Source organism: Rhinopithecus roxellana, chromosome 5 (genome assembly GCF_007565055.1).
Source record: "Rhinopithecus roxellana isolate Shanxi Qingling chromosome 5, ASM756505v1, whole genome shotgun sequence".
In the NCBI taxonomy this organism is placed as follows: domain Eukaryota; kingdom Metazoa; phylum Chordata; class Mammalia; order Primates; family Cercopithecidae; genus Rhinopithecus; species Rhinopithecus roxellana.
This window is the reverse complement of record NC_044553.1, coordinates 113,457,903-113,464,789: the sequence shown is the minus strand read 5'-3', so window position 1 is coordinate 113,464,789 and position 6,887 is coordinate 113,457,903.

Genomic DNA, 6,887 nt, shown 5'->3' with positions numbered 1-6,887 from the left:
TGAGATCTTTAAAAAACCCTCTGAGCTGAAGTAACGTGTTTTCTGATTAAAAATAAATGATAGTAAGTAAATGGACAGGGAGAAGCCATGATGGATGGATTGGTAGGAATGGGATTTATGAATTCTCACTTGCTCACGGCCAGAGAGCTCTTCAGCTTGTGTCAACTGCTTTACAAATGCTTCTTTATTACTTATTCTTCACAACATTTCTAGGAGGCTGGGAGATAGCCTTGTTTCCATTTGAAGATGAAGAAATAAATGAAAAGTTGGCAAATGTATCTTGCCAGGCTGATGCAAAATTTGATCAATTTTTTCTGAGACTTTTGAGGGATCCACGAGTCCCATCTATAAATTCCAGATTGGTTATTCGAATACTCTGGTGGCAATGAGACACTGTCAGAGGATTTTTAATACTTTGGATGGGCACATTTGGAGGATGAGCTTTATTGAACAAAACTAGCTTTTGGTGCCTGACCGTTAGTCACCTGATAAAGTCAGTTAACTGAAGCAAGTATTTATTTACTGGTTGTTTAGTACTGGGCATTTTGGTATGATTAATATGGAAGCAACATAATATATGAGCTTCATGATCCAATTCATGAAATCTAATTCAGAGCTGGAAACTCCAGAGCACATGTGCTGTGATTTCCCACTCTCATGCCTCAAACAGACTTCACTGATAAATCACAGTCCTTTTCTTAGCTTCATCTGGTTGCAGCCCCAAAATAGTTTCAACCTAGCTCTGCAGGCAGGCTTTATCATAAAATAGAGTTGGAGTGGTCCATGAAACACATTTGTGTGTTAGATCTAATTATTAATACATGCACTGGACAGAAAAATGTTAGTGTCCACTCTGTGCCTGGCACTGAGCCAGGCCTGAGGCACAGTGGAGAATGAGGCAGATGTGGCTTTGGCCTTCATGGAGCTAACTCTCTAGCAGAGAGAATGGATGGTGAGTACATAATCATGCAATTATGTATTTCATCATGATTGTGAAAAGGGCTGCAAAGGAGCAATACAAGGTACCAGAGAGTCTTAGTCTTCTCATCTTTAAAATGGACATAATACCTGCCCTTACCTCAGAGGTGGTTGTGAGGAGCAAATGAGGCAATGTGTGCACTATCTGCAGTGAAATGCCCATGCACACCAAGTACACTGCCGTGTGTTATATACTATTGTCAAGGACTTATAACAATGTATATGATAAGCTCTTTTTGCTCCCTGAAACCAACCCAATGATAGTTAGAACTTCAAAATTTATTGCAATAAGCATGCTAAATATTATGTCAAATATTTGTGCATATTATATATCTGTTCCCCCTGACCCTTCTCAGTAGCCTATGGGTTCTCTGAGGGCAAGGCTCTATTTTCCATTTGTAATCTTGAGTGCATAACAGAGAGTCATGCTGTAAAAGGTTGGAATACATTTTTGAGTGAAAGTGACCTGATTGGCATTAGGTGAAGCATTTCATCTCCAGTGAAGTTGTAATGCATATGGTTATAGTGTACCTTTAAAAATACATTATAGTTTTACTTTAAAAGAATTATCTGATGATAGGAGTATTATTGGGAGCAAATGTACCTGGCAGGTTTGAGAGATATTAACACAGTAGTGGTTGGAATCTGGTAGAACAAATGTCTTATGATCTGGATTCTTTTTCCTCAACATAGTCAGCTCTGCACACAGGAAAAGGGGGAGTGATGAATAAGAGTGCCAATAAGCCTTCAGGATATCATCTATGAAAACTTCCCCAACCTTGCTAAAGAAGCCAACATTCAAATTCAGGAAATACAGAGAACCCCAGCAAGATACTACACAAGAAGACCATCCCCAAGGCACATATTAATCAGATTCTCCAAGGTCAAAATGAAAGAAAAATGTTACAGGCAGCTAGAGAAAAGGCACAGGTCACCAACACAGGGAACCCCATCAGGCTAACAGCAGACCTTTCAGCAGGAAGCCTACAAACCAGAAGAGAATGGGGGCCTGTATTCAACATTCTTAAAGAAAAGAATTTCCAGCCAATAATTTCATATCCAGCCAAACCAATCTTCATCAGTGAGGGAGAAATAAAAATCCTTTTCAGACAAGAAAATGCTGAGAAAATTCATTACCACCAGACCTGCCTTACAAGAGGTCCTAAAAGGTGCACTAAACATGATAGGGAAAAATCATTACCAGCCACTACAAAAACCCACTGGAGTACACAGACCAGTGACACTATAAAGCAACCACACAAACAAGTCTGCATAATAACCAGCTAACAACAGGATGACAGGATCAAAATCACACATAGTAATATTAACCTTGAACATTAATGGGCTAAATGCCCCAATTAAAATGCACAAATTGGCAAGCTAAACAAAGAAGCAAGACTCAATGGTGTGCTGTCTTCAAGAGACCCCTCTCACCTAGGCTCAATGACACAAATAGGCTCAAAATAAAATGATGGAGAAAAATCTACCAAGCAAATGGAAAACAGAAAAAAAGCAGGGTTGCTATCCTAATTTTAGACAAAACAGACCTTAAACCAACAAAGATAAAAAAAGACAAAGAAGGGCATTACATAATGGTAAAAGATTCAATTCTACAAGAAGACCTAACTATCCTAAATTTATATGCACCCAACACAGGAGCATCCAGATTCATAAAGCAAGTTCTTAGAGACCTTCAAAGAGACTTGGAGTCCCAGAAAATAATAATGGGAGACTTTAACAACCCACTGACAGTATTAGACAGATCACGGAGGCAGAGAATTAACAAAGATATTCAGGACCTGAATTCAGCACTGGATCATATGAACCTCATAGACATCTACAGAACTATCCAGCCCCAAACAGGCTACACATTCTCCTCATTGCCACATGGCACATATTCTAAAATTGACCACACAATCAGAAATAAAACAATCCTCAGCAAGTAAAAATGAACATAAATCATAGCAACCACTCTCTTGGGTAACAGTACAATACAATTAGAAAGCAAGACTAAGAAAATTGCTCAAAACCAAACAATTATGTGGAAATTAACCTGCTCCCAAATGACCTTTGGGTAAATAATATAATTAAAGTAGAATCAAGAAGTCCTTTGAAACTAATGAGAACAAAGATAGAACATACCAGAATCTCTGGGACACAGCTAAGGCAATGTTAAGAGGGAAATTTATAGCACTACACACCCATATCAAAAAGTTAGAAAGATCTCAATTTAACAACCTAACATCACCTGTAGAAGAAGTAGAGAAACAAGAGCAAACCAACCCCAAAGCTAGCAGAAGACAAGAAATAACCAAAATTAGAACTGAACAGAAGGAAATTGAGTCACATAAAATCCTACAAAAGATCACTGAATTCAGGAATTCACTTTTTGAAAAAATTAATAAAATAGACCACTAGCTAGCCTAATAAAGAAAAAAAGAGAGAAAATCCAACTAAACACAATCAGAAATGACAAAGGGGGCATTACCATCTACCACACAGAAATACAGAAAGCCCTCAGACACTACTATGAACACCCCTATGCCCACAAACTAGAAAACCTAGAAGAAATGAATAAATTCCTGGACACATACATCCTCCAAAGACTAAACCAGGAAGAAATTGAATCACTAAACAGACCGATAATGAGTTCCAAAATTGAATCAGTAATAAAAAGCATGTCAACCAAAAAAACCCCAGGACCAGACAGATTCATAGCTGAATTCTACCAGCTATATAAGGAAGAACTGGTACTAATTCTATTGAAACTATTCCAAAAAATTGAGGAGGAAGGATTCCTCTCTCACTCATTCTATGAGGCCAATGTCATCCTGATACAAAAACCTAGCAGAAACATACAAAAACAGAAAACTTTAGGCCAAGATCCTTGATGAACATAGATGCAAATATCCTCAACCAAATACTTGCGAACTGAATCTGGCAGCACATCAAAAAGCTATTTCACAATGATTAAGTAGGCTTCATCCCTGGGATGCAAGATTGGTTCAACATATGCAAATCAATAAATGTGATACGTCACATAAACAGAACTAAAAACAAAACCCACATGATTATCTCAATACATGCAGAAAAGGCTTTTGATAAAATTAAACATATTTTCATGTTAAAAACCATCAACAAACTAGGCATTGAAGGAACATACTTCAAAATAATAAGGGCCACCCATGACACACTCACAGCCAACATCATACTGAATGGTCAAAATTTGGAAGCATTCCTCTTGAAAACCAGAACATGACAAGGGTGCCTTCTCTTTTCACTCCTATTCAACATAGTACTAGAAGTCCTGGCCACAGCAATTAGGCAAGAAAAAGAAATAAAGGGTGTACAAATAGGAAGAGAGGAAGTCAAACTATCCCTGTTTGCAGACAACATGATTCTACACCTAGAAAACCTCAGAGTGTCTGTCCACAAGCTCCTCAATCTCAAAAACAACTTCAGCAAAGTTTTAGGATACAAGATCAATGTATGAAAATCAGCAGCATTCCTATACACCAACAACATCCAAGCTGAGAGTCAAATCAGGAATGCAATCTCACTTATAATTCCCACAAAAAGAATAAAACACCTAAGAATACAGCTAACCAGAGAGACAAAAGGTCTCTACAATGAGAATTACAAGACACTGCTCAAAGAAATTAGAGATGACACAAATAGAACAACATTCCATGCTCATGAATAGTAAGACTCAATATCGTTAAAATGGCCATACTTCCCAAAACAATTTATAGACTTAATGCTATTCCTATCAAACTACTAATAAAATTATTCACAGAATTAGGAAAAAAACTATTTTAAGATTCATATGGGACCACAAAGAGCCCAAATAACCAAGGTAATCCTAAGCAAAAAGAACAAAGCTGAGGAATCACATTTCTAGATTCAAACTATATCACAAGGCTATACTAACCAAAAGAGCATGGTACTAGTACAAAAACAGAAACAGAATAAGAGCCCAGAAATAATGCTGCACACCTACAACCATCTGATCGTCGATGAAACTGGCAAAAACAAGCAACAAGAAAAGCACATTGTATTCAATAAATGGTGCTGGGATAACTGGCTAGCTATATGCAGAAGATTGAAACTGGACATCTCCCTTACACCATATTCAAAAATCAACTCAAGATGAATTAAAGACTTAAATGTAAATCCTGAAACTATAAAAATCCTGGAAGAAAACGTAGGGAACACCATTCAACACCATAGAAACTGGAACGATTTCATGATGAAGATACCAAAAGCAATTGCAACAAAAGCAAAAGTTGACAAATGGGACCTAATTAAACTAAACAGCTTCTGCACAGCAAAATAAACTATCAACAGGGTAAACAGACAACCTACAGAATTGGGTAAAATCTTTGCAAACTATGCCTCCTGCAAGGTTTAATACCCAGTGTCTCTAAGGAACTTAAATTTACAAGAAAAAAAACAACCTCATTAAAAGTGGGCAGAGGACATGAACAAACACAAATTTTTAGGAAGTTTGGATCAGAAATATGAACCATGAGTGGTGAAATCGTCTCACTCTAAGTATTATAACGAAAGTAGTAAAATAATTGTGCTTTCCAGAAGCTGGAGACTTAAGTACATTTTCTTTGTATGGGTTTCTCAATTTCAAATTTTATTACTAGTAGAGAAGAAGACAGAGTGAAAATAGAGGTTGGGGAAGAGAATGATTATTAATTTTAAAAAAGAGATATGATGGATGAATTCTACATTATTTTGGGGAAAGATATTTAGAGGAGAAACTCATAGCTATAAAACTTTTATTTAGATCTTGATTGATATTCACGAACATGTAGCAGGAATATATTACCTTTCCAAATATTACATTTTCAGATAAATTGTCAATTGTTTTAATGTCTTTTCTCTCAATTATTTCCCTAAGAATATTTTGATTTTAATTTTCTTTTCCATGATAGAAATTTTAAATGTAAGATGATGAAATAAATTGATTGAAGTCATACAGCTCTCAGAACATGAACTGGTACTACAAAAAAAAAGTGGGCAGAGGTCATGAACAGACACTTTTCAAAAGAAGGCATAAATGCAACCAACAATCATACGAAAAAATGCTCAACATCACTAATCATTAGAGAAATGCAAATCAAAATTTGCATCACAATGAGATAACTCACACCAGTCAAAATGGTCATAATTAAAAAGTCAAAAAATAACAGATGCTGACAAGGTTGCAGAGAAAAGGAAACGCTTATAAACTGCTGGTGGGAGTGTAAATTATTTTAGCCATTGTGGAAAGCAGTGTGGTGATTTCTCAAAGAACTTAAAACAGAATTACCATTCAGCTCAGAAGGGAATATGATTGGTTCTACTATAAAGACACATGCACATATATATTTATTGTATCACTATTCCCAATAGCAAAGACATGAAATCAACCTAAATATCCATCAACAGTAGACTGGATAAAGAAAAGGTGGTACATATACAACATGGAATACTATGCAGTTATAAAAATGAATGTGATCACGCCCTTTGTGGTAACACGAATGGAGCTGGAGACCATTATATTAAGCAAACCAACACAGGAATAGAAAACCAAACACTGTATGTTCTCACTTATAAATGGGACCTAAAGAACAAGAACACATGGACACAAAGAGGGTAACAACAGACACTGGGGCCTACTTGAGGATAGAGGGTGGAAGGAGGGAGAGGATAAAAAAAAATCTATCGGGCACTATGCTAATTACCTGGGTGACTAAATAATCTGTACCCCAACCCCTGCGTGACACACAGTTGACCTAATAACAATCCTGCACATGGAACCCTATTCCAAAATAAAAGTTAAAAAAATTTCAGTCAGTCCATGAATATTTCTCAACAGCTTCGTCAGGATAATAGATATTTCTAGCCCTTGTGGT